The sequence below is a fragment of the Triticum dicoccoides genome, chromosome 2B, assembly GCF_002162155.2.
Source record: "Triticum dicoccoides isolate Atlit2015 ecotype Zavitan chromosome 2B, WEW_v2.0, whole genome shotgun sequence".
Taxonomy (NCBI): domain Eukaryota; kingdom Viridiplantae; phylum Streptophyta; class Magnoliopsida; order Poales; family Poaceae; genus Triticum; species Triticum dicoccoides.
In genome coordinates this window covers 812,932,346-812,952,118 of record NC_041383.1, presented here as the reverse complement: position 1 = coordinate 812,952,118, position 19,773 = coordinate 812,932,346, and positions in this window count along the sequence as shown.

Here is a 19,773-nt window from a genome sequence, read left to right as displayed (position 1 = left end):
CCGCCCCTGCCTCACCATCCCCTCCACCGCCTCGCCCCCTGCCACGCCCCTCTCGGTGAGCTACATTTTTTTTTCATTTTTTTCCATTTTTTCTACTGTTGGATGGATGAATAAATGCATGGATGGATGTTGGATGTTAGATTGTTAGGTTAGATGTTAGATGTTAGGTTGTTAGGTTGATATATAGTTGAATGTTGGATGTTAGGATGCTAGATTGTTAGTTTGCATTATTTTTATCATGATGATCTTGTCATTTGAGATGTGCTCTAAAATTGGTATAAGATGAGTGATTATTTTTATCATGATGATCTTGTCAAAAAAAATTGAACCGGACAAAATTTGACACTTGACAAAATAAGATTTTTTTTCATAGTTTTAAGTGTCAGTGCTTAATGTTAAGTAGCTATGTGAGATGTGCTGCAAAATTATGATATGATCAGTGGTTATTTAATCATGATGATGTTGCAAAAAAATTGACCTCGTCCACTTTTTTTCCATGTCACTAGATTAAATTTTCACATCAAGTCGCGTAACCTAGGTCTCCCGTCCAAAAGGGTTGCATCAATAAATATGCATTCAATTGCATATTTATCACCGCAACTCTTTCGGATTGTCCAGCGCTTTCCACGGACAGCCCGAGGATGTGTAGATTGGGTACGTTGTTCATGCTCTACCCCATTCCGAGACAGGATTTCGGCGGCGCCTCCCTGTTGTTCTCTGGATGCACATTCTCTCGGCATTTTGCCGAGACGTGTATTTGGAGAACAGCGGGGAGGCGCTGCCGAAATTTTGTCTCGGAATGGGGTAGAGCATGGACAACGTACTCAATCTACACATTCTCGGGTGGGATTAGGACCCATCTTTACCTATTAGAGATGTAGGCGGATTAAATGTCGTTTCTCGTCAACCTTGTAAAAAATAAAATATTGATGTGAGTAATTTAAATGAATCCTTAATTTTGTTGTGTGGCTTCCAATAAAGCAGAGATGGCAGATAATCAATGGATGTATAGTGGGTTTTTCCGTCGGAATCAAGTAACAACAGAGTGGGTCGAGAAAACTGATGTGTTTTTGAAAGAGATATTCCGTAGTCCAATGAGGATGGTGCCAGAATGCCCGTGTGCCAGATGTAAGAGGCATATCCGCAGAGATAAGAGTGAGATGACTAAGCACCTTCGCACGCATGGATTTATGCCCAACTTCAATATGCCGATAAACTTTGCCCAGCGGGACCGTGGTAGAGAGGATGTGATACGACAACGCATCGCTGGTTATGAGGACGATGGGGTTAGAGACATGCTAGATGATGTCTTTGCTGCACAGCCGACACCTCCGTCACATTCAGCGAATGAACCGGAGGAGCCGGAGGAAACCGCAAAGGCCTTCCTGGAAATCTTGGCCTCGTCAAAGAAACCTCTCTATGAGGGTGCCAAGCTGTCTGTGCTGGATGCCATCTCGCAACTGATGGCAGTCAAGGCTGAGTACGGCTGTAGCCGAGGTTGCTTCGAAGCATTTCTGGGAGTATGGGCTAACAGCCTGCCTGAGGGCCATGAACTGCCGAAAACCATGTACGTACGAAGAAAATCATGAAGGCGCTCTCGATGGACTATGAGAAAATACATGTTTGTCCAAAGAATTGCCTTTTGTTTAGGCATGAGTATGCGGATGACAAGTACTGTAGGAAGTGCGGTTCCTCTCGGTATATTGAGGTGGTCGATAAGCATGGTCATAAGCAGCAGCTAAAATCCCTGTGAAGGTTCTTCGGTATCTTGATTTTATAAAAAGACTGCAGCGCCTTTTCATCACCGAGGAGTCTGCCAAAATGATGAAGTGGCACAAGGAAGGGAAAAGGTACAATCCAAAAAAAATTGTACATCCATCAGGAGGTGAAGCATGGAAGTCATTCGATATAGAGTACCCGGAGGAAGCAGCCGAGGCTGGGAATGTCAGAATTGCTATAACAGGTGATGGGTTCAATCCATATGGTATGTCGTCTAATCCATACAGCTGTTGGCCCGTATTTGTTATTCCGCTGAATCTCCCTCCCGGCGCCATAATGCAACGCAAGACCATGTTCCTGTCGCTTATAATTCCGGGGCCTGAATATCCGTGGAAGAATTTGAGTGTGTTTATGCAGCCGTTGGTGGATGATTTGCACCATTCTTGGTACTTCCCGAGGTTGACATACGACCGACATTTGCAGAAAAATTTCTTGATGAAAGTTTGGCTACAATATTGCATGCATGACTTTCCCGGTTATGCCTTGTTCTGCGGATGGTGTACAAGTGGAAAGATGCCTTGCCCAGTGTGCATGCAGGCCTTGATTTTCATTTGGCTGAAGAAGGGTGGCAAGTATGTTGCATTTGACCTGCATCGACAGTTCTTATACCGCTTTTCTTATTGTAGTCGATTCGTTGAAGAAGAATGGACGGGAATGCTGCCTCCTACTGAAGCGGAGGCACTTGCTCTTCTCTGAAAGGGTGCTGATGGAAGGAAAAATTTCGTTGCGTGGTTCATGGAGAAAGTAATTTTTCACACTTTCAATTAAACTCATGCACCCTATAATTTCAATTAAACTCATGCACCCTATAATTTCAATTAAACTCATGCACCCTATAATTTCAATTAAACTTGTAGGGAAATGATCCGACCGGATCAATGGATGAAGAATTGAGATGGGTTTCTATGGGTTTTGATCCTGTCGTCATGACATGCGAAAAGTATGATGTGAATGGGTATCGCTTCCATACAGAGGAGCACCAGAACAGTCGGCCTGATCCCAAAACCATAAATACCAGAGTCTTCACTGAAGGAGATAATAAAGTAGATTACTACGGAAGGGTAGGAAAAATATACGAGCTTACATTCAAACGTGGCCGCGAACACCTAAGTCTCACTGTGTTCAAATGCCGATGGTTCGACCCCAAAAAGGGTCTGAGACATACGCCTTCTGTTGGTTTAGTTGAAGTTAAACCATCAACCGTCTATGCCAGAGCTGATCTCTTTATCGCCGCTACCCAGGCCACACAAGTATATTATCTGCCTTACCCATGCCAGAAAGAGTACCTAAAGGGTTGGGAAGTTGTGTTCAAGGTGTCGCCGCATGGTAAGCTACCGGACCCGAATGATGATGATTACTACAACATAAACCCCATGACATACGAGGGAGTGTTCTATCAAGAGGAACATGATGACGTGGTCCGAAGCAACGAGGATGATGACTTGGGTTATGTTGACCTGGACCCAAACGACGACGGCGCACAGATTGATGGTGAGGCAGTTGTGAATGAAAGAGACATAATTATGCTTGAAAAGTTAAATGAAGACGCTGACGATGAGGAAGAGCCTCCACCTCCGTCAGACAACGAAGAAGATATGCGTGATAGTGATGATGAGACCGGTCCACAAATAGATTACAATAGTGATGATTCATATGGGTTCTAGAAAATGTAGGTTCTTTTAATGATCATTACAATAGTATGCTTAATGTGCTCTTCTGGTATTAATGTTTTTCCTGTATGCAGGTTTAATAATCATGGGCAAGTCCAGCGGCGCTAGTTTCCTCAGTAAATTTAAAGGACTTACTCGGAGTGGACGAGCCCACAAGGTTCCCTCCCGACTACGCGAGGATGACACCTCACAGGGAGGTGGAGGGGTCGGGGGAGGAGACCCTAGAGGAGGAGGCGGTGTGGGGAGAGCCCCTAGAGGAGGAGGAGGTGGGGGGAGAGGCAACCGGGGCAAAAAAACTCCGGGCCGTGTCTGAAATAGGAGGGTCTTCTTTGATGCCCTCCTATACAGAGGCACCTTCTGAGTCTGAGGAGGAGGAGTATGTTCCTGATGGCGAGAAGGAGGAGGCCGAGGAGGAGGGTGAGGAGGAGGAGGCCGAGGAGGAGGGTGAGGAGGAGGCCGAGGAGGGTGGAGGGGAGGTTGATCCCGCGTTGTGGGGTGACTTGCCACCGGGTTCTTCGCAGGGGTGGCTGCGTGGTAATGCCGGACTACCTACACCACCTTCTATCGAGGAGCACAAGTGGCTCATTGAACCTGTGAGGACAGAGTAAGTGCCTCTCAATCATATTTTCAACACATGACAACATTTTCTTATTGTACACATGGCAATCATTTGATTCTTTTGCAGAAACTGGATCCTTCACGGAAAGGGCCGTAAACCGAACGGCCTTATCACTGTCCTGTTGAAGGAGTTTTGGCCTGGCCTATTCTGCCCGCGGCCAGACAGGGACCCGCAGCAGCGGGTTTTGGCCACGAGCTGGGCCCACTACGAGGCTTGCAGCAACGCGGAGTATGGGACGACCGCTAAGGCCGTGATCACCAAATTTTGGGTAAGTTCTCTTCTGAATCACTTGTCTTCAGTTTCGTTCATAGTTTATCATTGAATCACTCAACTCATGCCTTGTTTGCTTCTGGTTTTTGCATGATTGCAGCAACTCTATAGAGTTCTTGACGAGCACAAGGCCAGAGCCGACGTGGTCTTGCTTGCGGCTGCGAAGAAGAAAGCTCGTCAGTTGCAGTACGAGGTGCGCTGGGTTGCCGTCTCGCAGTACTACCACTACTACCTGCAACAAAAGATGCCCAAAACTCAAGCGCAGAAGCTACGACTTACCTTGAGCAAGGAGCAGTTCATGATGGTAACTATTACTAACTTTTCATTGTTTCAAGCAGTCAACTATATGTTTCGTGCTCACATGTCATGCTTCCAAAATTTGCATAGGTTGTTCCTCGTTGGTGCTATGGAAGGCATGACGGATGGGCGAGTTTGGTGGATAGGTGGCTCGGCGCCGATGCAGAGTTTGCTGCCAAGAGCATCAAGGCCCGGGCTAACCGTGGAGACGACGGGACACACGGCCAAGGAAACAGGAACCACTGGGGCTTCTAGGCCATGAAGGTATATCTATGTGCATGATGCATTTTTGTTCTTCTTTACGTCATGTTCTTATGTATGGCTGACTTCTATTTGACGTTGTAGGAGGACAAGTTGAAGAGGCCGCTCTCAGACATGGAGTCGTGGAAGCTGGCCCGCGAGCGGAGTCATCGCAAGGAGGGCGAGAGCCAGTACTACGGCAAGACTGACGAGCACCTGGGGTCTTACATTCATCACTATCAGGAGTTGCATCTGGATGTTCCTGTTGCTGAGGTCGCCCAGTCTCAGATCGACGACACGGCGGTGTTGGCCATCCAGGGGAAGAAGAATGGCCGGTATCCGTGTTTCGATGGCTTGATCACTCCTTCGATCTTGTACACACGGCTTCGGGCTAGCAACCCGAGCCAGTTAGAGAGTACGGGGCGTTCACAGACTCCCTTAGCCCGTCAGCATGCTGTAAGTACTTCCTCTTTATCTTTTTCTATCTTGCATTCTCAGTTTATTTTCAGCATTGCTCACTTAGAAACAACCTAAATTATGTAGGCATATAAGGAGTTTGTCGAGCATAGGAATCTCGAGGTGCGGGAGTACTTGAAACGAGTGAAGGCAAACGATGATTACAACCGTCAGATGATGACGGTTAGTTTTGCCCTCTTAAAACCAACCTAAGTTTTTGCACTTTCATTCCTTCTGATCTTCTAGTTTACTTGTTTAACTAACATTCAGGCTATGTTGGCGTCTTGGACTAACCGCACAGATCCACCACAAATGGGACCCCCACCACCACCTGCGGGAGAACCCGCACACGTGCCCACGTTTGATGAATGGGTGGCACTAGGCAGTGATGGTCCGGTTAGTACATTTGCCTAACTACTAGCAAACTAGTTCTCGTTCATGAAACACTATCATATCATATTTACCGTTAGAATCTTTTCTGAAACATGTAGGGGACCGGTGGCTCGACTCCTGCTCCGTCGACCCCAGTCACTCTGATCTGGCAGAGTGGTGGTGGTCGTGATGGCGGTTTTGGCGGAGGTGGTGGTGGTGGTTTTGGCGGAGGTGGTGGTGGTGGTTTTGGCGGAGGTGGTGGTTTTGGCGGGGGTGCTCTTGCTTGATGATTCCGTGCATGTGGCCATCGTGCCATGCCTTTCATATTCCTACTTTTATCATGTTTCATGTCTTGCACTACTTTTATGTTCATGAACTTCCATCGGTGATGATCTTTAGATGATGTGATGAACTTGAGTATGTTTAGATGATGATGGTGAACTTGAGTATGTTTAGATGAACTTGAGTATGTTCACATGATGAATTGTCATATTTCTGCATAATTTCATATTGTTCTGTTTTGAAATGCTGTCAAATGAATTGGAAAAGAGAAAACAGGGGAAAAAAACTATGCCTACGGCAAAGCCGTCGGCATATATACGCCCAGGAGTTACCAGGGCTTGCCACGTGGCACATCTATGCCTACAGCAAAGCCGTAGGCATATATGAAAAACTATGTAGACGGCTTTGCCGTAGGCATAGCCCTGCTGCCAGGAGAAACCAGGAGCGGCCACGTGGCAGAGATATGCCTACGGCAAAGCCGTCGACATAGATTTCCATCTATGCCGACGGCTTTGCCGTAGGCATAGCCCTGCCGCCAGGAGAAGCCGGGGGACGACACGTGGCGCAGGTATGCTGACGGGTTGGCCGTCGGCATAGATTTCCATCTATGCCGACGGCCAAGCCGTCCGCATACATGCGCCACGTGTCGTCCCCTGAATCACCAGCGCTGTTGACGGCGCCGTCCGTTGCCGTCAGACGGAAAACAACGCCGACGGCTAAACTATGCCGACGGCTGTCCCACGGCCGTCGGCATATGCTCCTATGCCGACGGCTATACTACGCCGACGGTCTGACACATCTACGCTGACGTGTTCTATGCCGACGGGGCTATGCCGACGGCAGCCGTAGGCATAGATCTATGCCGACGGCAATGGACCTATGCCGACGGCCCTGGGCCGTAGGCATAGCCCGCGAGTCCGGTGGTGTATGTGTACATCATTGTAAACTGGAATGGTAGCGTTGCATGCTCAAAATTTTACTAAGTTTGAGTTCGACAACTATCTCACGCAAATTGTACTCAGTGATTGTTTGAAATTGTAGAGGCAACCTTTGTGTTGAAAAGGAGGACTCGAGGGTTTGATGATTATGATTTTGACTTCACCTTCACCGAGCTTGCAATCGCTCTTCCTCAGCCGGATAGACTATTTCTACTATTGAGTTTTGACCAGGTTTGCTAAATAGAAGTGCCTCATTTTATTTTATTTTTATTTTTTACAATCACCATATTGGGTCTCAAATTATTATTATTGCGCCCGTGCATTGTTTCTGCTCCAGGTTCTAAGATTCAGTGAAAACCAGAATAGCTTCATCAATTTCAGGCATCTAAACATGAACCTTGAGCTCTGATGGGATCATAGATAGTTGGGCAATGGGGTTTGTTAATCTTTTGGAATTAGCACCTCTCTTAGAAGAATTGGAACAGTATGAGAAAACAAGTAGGTTTGTGTATTGCACGCCACACATTGGGCGGCATCATCTGCACATTATATATATTACAATACTTGACCATCAAGGAAGATCAAGAGGGTCCCTAGCCGAATCAGGGTATATATGGGAGGTGATCACATGCCTATACAATGTCAACTATACAAAAGGAATACTTTAACATCCCCCTTCATTTTGTGCGTCGTAAGGAAGTAAGCACAAACAGGAACGAAACTCGGAGAATAGCTGCGACGAGAGTCCTTTTGTCATGATATCAACATACTGATGTGAAAAAGGGACATGATGAACCCGCACCTCTCCAAGGGACACCTTCTCACGAACAAAGTGAATGTCGATTTCAATGTGCTTGGTACGTCGGTGCTGAACTGGGTTTGAAGCCATGTAGACAGTGCTGACATTATCACAAAAATAATGGTGGTAGTCGTAAGGGGATGATGAAGTTCACCGAGGAGTTGTCGTATCCAACAACATTCTGCCACAACATGAGCAACTGCACAATACTCTACCTCGGCACTGGAGTGATAAACCGTGGTTTGGCGTTTAGACGACCAAGAAACCAGGGTATCACCGAGATAAACGCAATATCCAGATGTAGAGCGTCTGCTGTCTGGGCAGCCGGCCCAGTCAGCGTCAGAGTAAGCCATGAGGGACGTCGATGATGAGCGGGAGATATGCAGGCGGAGGTCAAGAGTTCCTTTGATGTACCGAAGGATATGCTTAAACAAGTGAAGATGCGGTTCACGAGTTGCATGCATATAGAGACAAGCCTGCTGAACGGCGTGGGCGATGTCAGGACGTGTGAGCGTCAAATACTGCAGTGCTCCAGCATAGCTACGGTACTCTATGGGATCAACAAGGAGAGGGCCATCCTGCGCCGAGAGCTTGCATCAAGTGTCGATAGGAGTGGCAGATGGATTACGGTCCACCATGCAGGCACGTTGGAGAAGATCCAACGCATACTGCCGATGCGAGAGCACCATACCAGATGTTGGCCGAGTAACAGAAATGCCGAGGAAAAAGGACAGGGCGCCAAGGTCGGTCATGGCAAACTCGAAGTGAAGCTACTGAGTGAGATGACGAAGGAGTCGATCTGTAGAGGCTGTTATGATGATGTCATCCACATAGAGAAGAATGTAGGCAATGTCGGGGCCACTCTTGTAGATGAACAAGGAGACATCTACTTGGAGGCGACAAATCCCATCCGACGTGCAAATAGAGCAAACCGCTGGTACCAAGTGCACGGTGCTTGCTTGTGACCGTAGAGCGATTTGTGAAGACAGCACATGTAGTCGAGAAAGCGATTGTCAACAAATCCCGGGGGTTGCTGACAATAGACCTCCTCGTCAAGAGTGACATGGAGGAAGGCATTCTTGACGTCGAGTTGATGAACTGGCCATGCCTAGGATACATCAAGACTGAGGACGATGTGAATCATGGCTGTCTTGACAATGGGACTGATTGTCTCGTCGAAGTCGATGCCCGGCTGCTGAGAATATCCACGGACCACCCATCGAGCCTTATAGCGAGCAAGGCTGCCGTCGGAGTGGAACTTGTGTTTGAAGATCCATTTTCCTGAAACAACATGAGCACAAGGAGGACGCCGAACAAGTGACCAAGTCCCATTAGCAACAAGAGCATCAAATTCGTCGTGCCATGCACGACGACAGTAGGGATCATGGAGAGCACCTCGGTATGTTTTAGGAATGGGAGAGAGAGTGGAGTGTGACGCCGTAAGGTTGAGACGATCAACAGGCTGAAAAATGCCACATTTCCCATGTGTGAGCACGGTGTGTGTGTTAGAAGGAGAGGTTGGATGGTGAATCACGACGGGTGGAGATGGATCAGGAGACACGGGGTTGATGGTAGATGTTGAAGAGGCCATCGAGTTGGGCTGAGAGGTTGGGGGGCTCGGAAGCGGGCTGTTGTGTGAGGGGGGTCGCGCAGAGCAGTCGGACGCGCGCGGAGCTGGCGGAGAGGAGGTGCCGCGGGTGGACGTAGGAGGCAGCGTGAGGCCGCCATGGATAGCGGGCGACGGGCGGCCATGCATGACGGGTTTGAGTGGATTGGGTGTATGGTGCGTAGCGGCTAGATCTAGTAAAAAATCATGGGCGGTCAGGGGATTTTGTGGACGGACTAGAGAGTAGGAGAAGGGAAAGACATTTTCGTCAAAGACAACGTGACAAGAAATAATAACGCGCTGAGTGGCGAGGTCTAGACAACGGTAGCCCTTGTGTTGACTAGGATAGCCGATGAACACACATGCTAGAGAGCGAGGGGAGAGTTTGTTCTTGGTGGTGGCGGCTTGATTTGGATAGCATAGGCAACCGAAGACATGGAGGGCGGTATAATCTGGTGGAGTGTCATGTAGACCGATGTAGGGTATAGCAAAGTCTATGGCTTGGGAGGGACAGATGTTAACTAGGTGGGTGGCAGTGCCGAGTGCCTCGGCCCAGTAGGAAGGCGGCATGGATGACTGGAATAGTAGGGTGCGAACGACGTCATTGAGAGTACGAATGGCGCGTCCAGCCTTACCGTTCTAGGCGGAAGTGTAGGGACACGAAAGGCAGAGACGAATACCGTGAGCGGAGAAAAAGGTGGTGACGGTGGAGTTGAGGAACTCGGTGCCATTGTCGGTCCGCATGGCTATGAGAGGGCATGAAAACTGCGTGTCGGACTTCTGTCGTAGGGGAAAGGTCCACATAAAGTGTTAAAAATCATCAACAATAATGAGATAGTATTTAAAACTGGAATTGCTCAAAACTGGAGAGGTCCAAAGATCACAATGTATCAACTTAAAGGGTTCAAATCTTATTGAAGATGACCTAGGAAAGGGCAAACGCACGTGCTTGCCAAGTTGACATGCATCACAAACACGTGAGGCTGCGTTATTACAAGAAACAAAAGACTGTTTATGAAGGTGGGACATGGCGTCACGTCCTAGGTGACCTAAGCGGCGATGCTAAAGCTCGGTGGAGGTGGTGATAAGGAGTCCATGGGCATGATGATTGACGATGAACGACGGGAAGACAAAGAGATCGCCATGGCTAGTGCAACGAAGAATCACGCCCTGGTGCAAAGGTCCTTTACAGAAAAGCCGAACGAGTCAAATTCAATTGAACAAATATTATCAATCGTAAAACGTCGAACAGAGAGTAAGCTTTTGACAATGTGAGGAACAAGAAGGACATTGTTAAGGAAGAGTGTACGGGTGGAAGTGGGTAGAGATGCATAACCGGTGTGAGAGATAGTGGAGCCATCGCCCACGGTTACCATGGAAGAAGAGGTAGATGGAGTGAGATGATGAAGCATACCGGGGTCCGAGGCCATGTGTGTAGTTGTGCCGGAACCCATGACCCACTCATCGACGGTCGAGGGGGTTGCAGCATTGTTGAGGGTGGCCATGATTGCGGTGCAATCCCAAGATGGAGCGCTGCCGTGGCCGGGAACAAATGGAGTACCGCCGTAGTAGTGAACTGGTGGCCGATTGGTGCAGAACGCCTGCCCATGCAAGGGAGCCAGAGAGGTGAAGGCTTGGGCAGCTGTTACCTGTAGGGCAATAAGCCACGCCGAGCTTTGGATGCAGCATGCGCGTGTGTGCATGCGGTGGTCGAGTTGGGCTCGGCCCGTGGCGGGCTCGGGTGCGTGCGTGCGTGCCCGAGCGTAGGTGTTCGTGTGTGCGTGAGTCAGCGTGTGTGCGCGCGTGGGTGTGTGTGTTGGTTAGTGAGATAGACTGGGAGGGAGACCGCGTCGGGTGCTGGAGGTGGCAGCGCAGTGCGCGTGCGTGCGCCCAGGGAGCGCGAGCTGCAGAGCGCGGGACGAGCGGGTCGTGTGAGCGGGGTACGTTCGAGCGCGGGCTAGTGTGTTAGAGCACGCGGGCATAAATCCCCCGACTCCCCTGTGTAGCTCGTTGCCGTGATCGAGTTCGTACTCGAGGAGAAAACAGAAAAGCCGTTCATGCGGCGGGGGTGTTTGGGCGCCCGGAAAAGTTCTGTGTCCATCCTCTTCCTCTCCGGCCGTGTCTCCGGTGATCGCCGTCGAGCGCTAGGTCTAGCTGCACCAACAATTGGTATCAAAGCAAGGTGAGGGAGCTCAACGACTGCGACGGCGATTGTGCCACATGGCGGAGGCACGGGCTCGGTGTCAATGGCGATGCCGATGCTCTCGCTGGACAACTTCACGGTGTGGGCGATCAAGGCGCACGCGATCCTCGATGCTCACACGTTGTGGGAGGCGGTGGCGCCAGTGGGTGTTGCGGCGGTTAACGATAAGAAGTGCAAGACGGCACGCGCGATGACCCTCGATGGGCTACTGGAGGACGTGCTACTACAGGTGGAGGCGAAGCTCACCACCAGAGAGGTATGGGACTCTCTGAAGGTGAGGTTCGTCGGCGCCAATCGGGTGCGCGCGGCGAGGTTGGCGATGCTGCACAGGGAATTTGATCGCTTGCGCCTGGTAGACGGCGAGGCCCTGGACGCCTACAAAGGAAGGCTGGCAGGGATGACGATGCGGCGTGCAAGCCTCGGAGAGACGCTGGGGATGCGGCGCTCATGAAGAAGATGCTGGACACCGTCCCCGATCGCATGTTCCCCGTCATCGCCGGCATCGAGCAGTTTTGCAACATCGATGAGATGGCGTTCGACGAGGAGCTCGGGCTACTGTGCATTTTTGTCGAGCGGACGCGGCGCCGTGGACAAGATGGCGGCGAGCGCGGGGGTGATCAACTGCTCCTGACCATGGCGCAGTGGGGGGTGCGGGAGCGGAAGCAGGACAGGGCCCGAGACGACGACGACAGGCGGAGTGTGGCGTCAGGCAACGGTGGCAACAGGCGCGACACTGCTACAAGTGTGGCGAGCGCGACCATTTCAAGCGAGACTGCCCCCAGTTGCGGAGGGAGCCGGTGGCGGAGTGCGCGGTGCTGGCGGAAGTCGGCGTCGAGGACACCAGACTCCTCTGAGCCGTGGCTTAGGGGGTGAAATGTAGGGCAATAAGTCACGACGAGCTTTGGACGCGGCGTGCGCGTGTGTGCACGTGGTGGTCGCGTCGGGCTCCTCCTGGGGCGGGCTCGGGTGCGTGCGTGCGTGCCCGAGTGTAGGTGTTCATCTGTGCGTGAGTCAGCCCATGTGTGCGCATGGGTGTGTGTGTTGATTAGCAAGATAGACGGGGAGGGAGACCGCGTCAGGCGCTAGAGGTGGCTGCGCAGTGCGCATGCATGCGCACAGGGAGCGTGAGCCGCAGAGCACGGGACGAGCAGGTCGTGTGAGTGGGGTGTGTTTGAGCGCGGGCTAGGATGTTAGAGCACGTGGGTAGAAAGCCCCGAACTCCCCTGTGTAGCTCGTTGCCGTGATCGTGTTCGTGCTCGAGGAGAAAACAGAAAAATCGTTCGTGCTGCGGCGGGGGTGTTTGAGCGCCCGGAAAAATTATGTGTCCATCTTCTTCCTCTCCGGCCGTGTCTCCGGTGATCGCCGCCGAGCGCTAGGTCTAGCTGCACCAACAGTAGCGCCGGTGGCCGTCCACCGAGCAGGCCGGCCCCGTTGTTCTGCCTCAGTACTGGAGACGCCTTGACTTGCTGGCCTTTGTACACATTAAAGCAAACCGCGTCGCCGCGTCCGGTCGGCTACGCTGTGGCGGTGGAGGCCGTCCCCTCCTTCTGGTCGAGTTGTGCTCGCTCCCGTTGCCGGTGTCGCCTTTCTCTCTCCAGGTCTCGTGTTGGCAGCTCCAGTGAGGTAGCGAGGGTTGTCCGGTTACCGTGGTGGCACAAGCTGCTGGGGCGCTGATGGGGTGGTGCATTTGGAAGTGCTTGGGGTGGTGGTGGTGGTTGTGGATAAGAAGAAATCCTTGTCGGTTTGTCCGACATCGATACTGTGACGCTTGAGGGCGTCGTCGGTCCTTCCTGGAGGGCGTGTCTTGACTTGAGCAAAGACCTCTCTGGCAACGGCGCCAGAAATCCTTCTTGCTACATCTTGAGCTTGCGTTGGTTTTCCTTGAAGAGGAAAGGGTGATGCGGCACAGTAGCGTAAGTATTTCCCTCAGTTTTTGAGAACCAATGTATCAATCCAATAGGAGGCTCCTCAGAAGTCCCACGAACCTACACAAACAAACAAAGAACTCGCAACCAACGCGATAAAGGGGTTGTCAATCCCTTCACGGCCACTTGCGAAAGTGAGATCTGATAGAGATAATATGATAAGATAAATATATTTTTGGTATTTTATAATATAGATGCAGAAAATAAAGATGCAAATAAAAGTAGATTAGAAACTTATATGATAAAAGATAGACCCGGGGGAATAGGTTTCACTAGAGGCTTCTCTCAAGATAGCATAAGTATTACGGTGGGTGAACAAATTACTGTCGAGCAATTAATAGAAAAGCGAATAATTATGAGATTATCTAGGCATGATCATGTATATAGGAATCACGTCCGTGACAAGTATACTGACCCATGCCTGCATCTACTACTATTACTCCACACATCGACCGCTATCCACCATGCATCTAGAGTATTAAGTTCATAAGAACAGAGTAACGCATTAAGAAAGGTGACATGATGTAGAGGGATATCAAGCAATATGATATAAACCCCATATTTTTATCCTCGATGGCAACAATACAATACGTGCCTTGCAACCCTTTCTGTCACTGGGTAAGGACACCGCAAGATTGAACCCAAAGCTAAGCACTTCTCCCATGGCAAGAAAGATCAATCTAGTAGGCCAAACCAAATCGATAATTCGAAGAGACTTGCAAAGATAACTCAATCATACATAAAAGGATTCAGAGAAGATTCAAATATTATTCATAGATAAACTTGATCATAAACCCACAATTCATCGGATCTCGACAAACACACCGCAAAAAGATATTACATCGAATAGATCTCCACAAGAGAGGGGGAGAACATTGTATTGAGATCCAAAAAGAGAGAAGAAGCCATCTAGCTAATATGTATGGACCAGAAGGTCTGTGGTAAACTACTCACAACTCATCGAAGGGGCTATGGTGTTGATGTAGAAGCCCTCTGTGGTGGATTCCCCCTCCGGCAGAACGTCGGCGACGGCTCCAAGATGGGATCTCGCGGATACAGAAGGTTACGGTGGTGGAAATATTTCTTCGGTGTCTCTCTGGATGTTTTCGGGGTATGTAGGCTTATATAGGAGGAAGAAGTAGGTCGGTGGCCGCCCGAGGGGCCCACGAGACAGGGGGCGCGCCCTCCTATCTCGTGGCCGCCTCGGCTGCTTCTTGGCTTGCACTCCAAGTCCTCTGGAACACGTTCGTTCCAAAAATCACGCTCCCGAAGGTTTCATTCCGTTTGGACTCCGTTAGATATTCCTTTTCTTCGAAATACTGAAATAGGCAAAAAAAAACAGCAATACGGGCTGGGCCTCCGGTTAGTTGGTTAGTCCCAAAAATGATATAAATGTGTAAAATAAAGCCCATAGACATCCAAAACAGGTAATATAATAGCATGGAACAATCAAAAATTATAGATACGTTGGAGACGTATCAGACATCAAGGGGTTCGTCTGCCTCAATAGCTCGTTTCACCCTCCCATTCCAAGAGGCCAAATCATTGCTGAACATGACCATGGCGTGATTGTTAATCTTTTTCATCTTCGGATCATTCCACGGTTTATCTATGCTATCATCCCGGTCGGGGAACTTGAATCTCTTGTGCAACTTCGTCAGGAGCAACTGCCTCAAATGTTCTTTACTCCTTAAGTCATCATCGTTGATGCTCGCGCATTCCCGTAGGATGCATCCTACTTGGTTCCCATAGCACTTGTGAGGTTCTTCCGGCTCTAACGGCTCAAACTTGCCAGGTGCCATCTTTGTGATCACCAGTCGTCGGATGCCGAGTTTGTTAGGTTTTCATATCCTCTGCTTCTTCTCTTCGGTATCGGCGCCGGTATCTTCCCCGCTGGTACCTTCCTCGCTAGTACCTTCCCCGCCGGTACCTTCCCCACCGGTCTCGGCGTCGCCATCGGTGTCGACTCTTTCGGTGTCGATGTTGGCGTCAGTACCATCATCGAGGCCGACCTGCAAACCTTGAATGTGCTTAGCAGTCAAGAAGTCGAGGTACTCTTGTTCACCCTCATAATCCATCTCGTCTGCATCTTGGTCAGAAGGCCCGGTTTCTTCATTGTTCGGCATGTTTCCTATGATTAAGTCTCCTTGTTTAATTCTAAAACTATAAAAAAAGAAGTGACATAAAAAAGTCTGGAGTTGTAACAGGTTAAAAAAATGAATTGCCTTTGTAACAGATGAGTTTTCGCCCTGATACTTCGAAAGAGATTGTCCATTTTGTACACGAAGTGCATCCAGTTTTTGCCGTAACCCTCTCAACTTTTTTGCACATGCTATGTGGGTGAAATGTTCATACCATGCCAACTTTCAGCCTTTTCAGAGTTTATTTGTAGTGCTTTTCAATTTTAGGGTCATTTAGCTCCAAAAAAATCAGTAAATGAGCTCAAACTTAGCAAATGAAGTCAGAAAGGTACATGTTTGTCCGAAGCACAAAAGTACACGTTTCAAATGCAAAACACATAAGAACCCTAACTATTACAAAGATTCCCTACTGTCTTTGGGTGTGAATCTTTTTCTTCGCATGTATCCCTTTGCGCCGTAACCATGGATAATCTTCATCATTTAACTGGATGCTTGGGTCAATATTCACTGTGAAGGGAGCAATTTCATGAAACTTTTCATAATCTTCTGACATGTCTGTCTTGTCATCCACTCCCACGATGTTTCTTTTCCCTGAAAGAACTATGTGGCGCTTTGGCTCATCGTATGATGTATTCACTTCCTTATCTTTTCTTTTTCTCGGCTTGGTAGACATGTCCTTCACATAGAAAACCTGCGCCACATTATTGGCTAGGACGAATGGTTCGTCTGCGTACGCAAGATTGTTGAGATCCACTTTTGTCATTCTGTACTGCGGGTCTTCCTTTACGCCACCTCCTGTCATATTGACCCATTTGCACCGAAACAATGGGACCTTCAAATCACGTCCATAGTCAAGTTCTCATATCTCCTCTATGTAACCATAATATGTGTCCTTTCCCCTACTGGTTGCTGCATCAAAGCTGACACCACTGTTTTGGTTGGTGCTCTTTTTATCTTGGGCGATCGTGTAAAATGTATCCCCATTTATCTCGTACCCTTTGAAAGTCATTATATTCGAAGATGGTAACTGGGACAACAAGTATAGGTCATCTTCAATAGCGGCGTCATGCATGGCACGTGTCTGCAACCAACCGGCAAAAGTCCTCGTTTGTTCACGTGTAATCCAGTCTTCAGACTACTCCGGGTATTTGGAGCTTAGAATATTCTTGTGTTCCTCCATATACGGAGCCACCAAGGCGGAATTTTGTAGAACTATGTAGTGTGGTTTAGTGAGAGAATGCTCGTCCATACATATTATTTGATCCAGTCCTAGCGTGCCATTTCCACCTAGTCTGCCCTTATGCCGCGATTCAGGAATACCAATCGGCTTAAGGTTAGGAATAAAGTCAACACAAAACTCAATGACCTCCTCATTTTCATGGCCCTTGGAGATGCTTCTTCTGGCCTAGCGCGGTTATGAACATATTTCTTCAAGACTCCCATGAACCTCTCAAAGGGGAACGTATTGTGTAGAAATACAGGACCCAAAACGGCAATCTCTTTGCATAGGTGAACTAGGACGTGCGTCATGATATTAAAGAAGGATGGTGGGAACACCAACTAGAAACTGACAAGACATTGCACCAAATCATTCTCCAACCTTGGTATGATTTATGGATCGATTACCTTCTGAGAGATTGCATTGAGGAATGCACACAACTTCACAATGACTAATCGAACGTTTTCCGGTAGAAGCCCCCTCAATGCAACTGGAAGCAGTTGCATCATAATCGCGTGGCAGTCATGAGACTTTAGGTTCTGGAATTTTTTTCTCTGCCATATTTATTATTCCCTTTATAGAGAATCCAGACGGTACCTTCATACTGAGCAGGCATTAAAAGAAGATTTCCTTCTCTTCTTTGGTAAGAGTGTAGCTGGCATGACCCTGATGTATGTCGTCCTTTCCGTGCATATGTTGCTGGTCCTCCTGTATCTTCTGTGTATCTTTTGTCTTCCCATACACGCCCAAGAAGCCAAGCAGGGTCAAGAAAAGATTCTTCGTCACGTGCATCACGTCGATTTCAGAGCGGACCTCTAGGTCTTTCCAACAGGGCATGTCCCAAAATATTGATTTCTTCTTCAACATGGGTGCATGTCCGTCAGCGTCATTCAGAACAGAGTGTCCGCCAGGACCCTTTCCAAAGATTACCTTCAAATCCTTGACCATATCATGTACATCATCACCGGTACGATGGCGAGACTTCGTCCGGTGATTTGCCTCACCTTTGAAATGCTTGCCTTTCTTTCTTACGGGATGCCTGCTCAGAAGAAATCGATGATGTCCTAGGTACACATTCTTCTTACAATTATCCAAATATATACTGTCGGTATCGTCCAAGCAATGCGTGCATGCGCGGTATCCCTTGTTTGTCTGTCCTAAAAGGTTACTGAGAGCATGCCAATCATTGATGGTCACAAACAGCAACACATGTAGGTCAAATTCTTCCTGTTTCTACTCATCCCACGCATGTACACCTTTTTCATTCCACAGCCGTAAGAGTTCTTCAACTAATGGCCTTAGGTACACATCAATGTCATTGCCAGGTTGCTTTGGGCCTTGGATGAGCACTGGCATCATAATAAACTTCCGCTTCATGCACAACCAAGGAGGAAGGTTATACATACATAGAGTCATAGGCTAGGTGCTATGGTTGCTGCTCTGCTCCCCAAAAGGATTAATGCCATCTACGCTTAGACCAAACCATACGTTCCTTGTGTCACCTGCAAAGTCCTCCCAGTACTTTCTCTCGACTTTTCTCCACTGCGACCCATCAGCGGGTACTCTCAACTTCCCGTCTTTATTATGGTCTTCTCTGTGCCATCGCATGGACTTGGCAAACTTTTTGTTTTGGAACAAACATTTCAACCATGATATTATAGGAGCATACCACATCGACTTGGTAGGATTCTTCTTCCTGGGGCACTCGCCCTCGACATCACCAGGGTCATCGCGGCTGATCTTATAGCACAATGCACTGCATACCGGTCACACGTTCAAATCCTCGTACTCACCGCGGTAGAGGATGCAGTCATTAGGGCATGCATGTATCTTATGCACCTCTAATCCTAGAGGGAAGACAACCTTCTTTGCTTCGTACGTACTCTCGGGCAATTCGTTGTCCTTTGGAAGAATCTTCTTTAACATTATCATCAACTTTCCAATTCCCTTGTCAGATACACCATTCTCTGCCTTCCATTGCAGCAATTCCAGTGTGGTGTTCAACTTTTTCTTGTCAGCTTCGCAATTTAGGTACAACAATTTCTTGTGATCCTCTAACATGGGTTGCAACTTCTTCTTCTCCTTCTCACTTGCACATTTTCTCTTTGCACCGGCAATGGCCCGACTTAGATCATCAGCGGGCTCATCTGATGCCTTTTCTTCAGCTTCTTCTCGCATTGCCGGCTTAGCTTCTTCCCCCATTGTGGTACCATCGTATTCAGGGAACCCATGGCCAGGATAGCTGTCGTCGTCCTCTTCTTCTTCATTGTCTTCCATCATAACATCTCTTTCTCTGTTCTTGGTCCAAACATTATAGTGGAGCATGAAACCGGACTTAAACAGGTGAACGTGAATGGTTCTTGACTTAGAGTAATTCAAATCATTCTTACAGCCAGCACATGGACAAAGCATAAAACCATCCTCTCGCTTGTTTGCCTCGGCCGCAAGCAGAAAAGTATGCACGCCATTAATGAACCGGGGAGAGCATTGGTCATCGTACATCCATTGCCGGCTCATCTTCATTTACACAGCACCGAAAAGACCAAATTAATACAAGTTCATACAACACTTATTCTCATAAATAAACATACAAATAATTCTCTAGCTAAAGCATTCAAATTCAAAAAAATGCGATCATGATCGCAATTAAGGTAACAATTAATCCAACAGCATAATGGTACCAAGCCTCACTATCGATAGCATATTTTCTAATCGTCCTAATCTTCAAGCGCATTTTCTCCATCTTGATCTTGTGACCATCGACGACATCGGCAACATGACTGCAATTCAAATGCTCGTTTTTTGTCACGACCGGTTTTTCAATAAAAATATTTATTGAGAAAACCAATCTTTAAATCCCAGTATAGGAAAAGTCATCCTTTCTGGTAGACAAAAGCTTGATAAACAGAGAACCAGTAGCATCAAATATATTACAGGGTTGAGCGGAGATTGCTCAA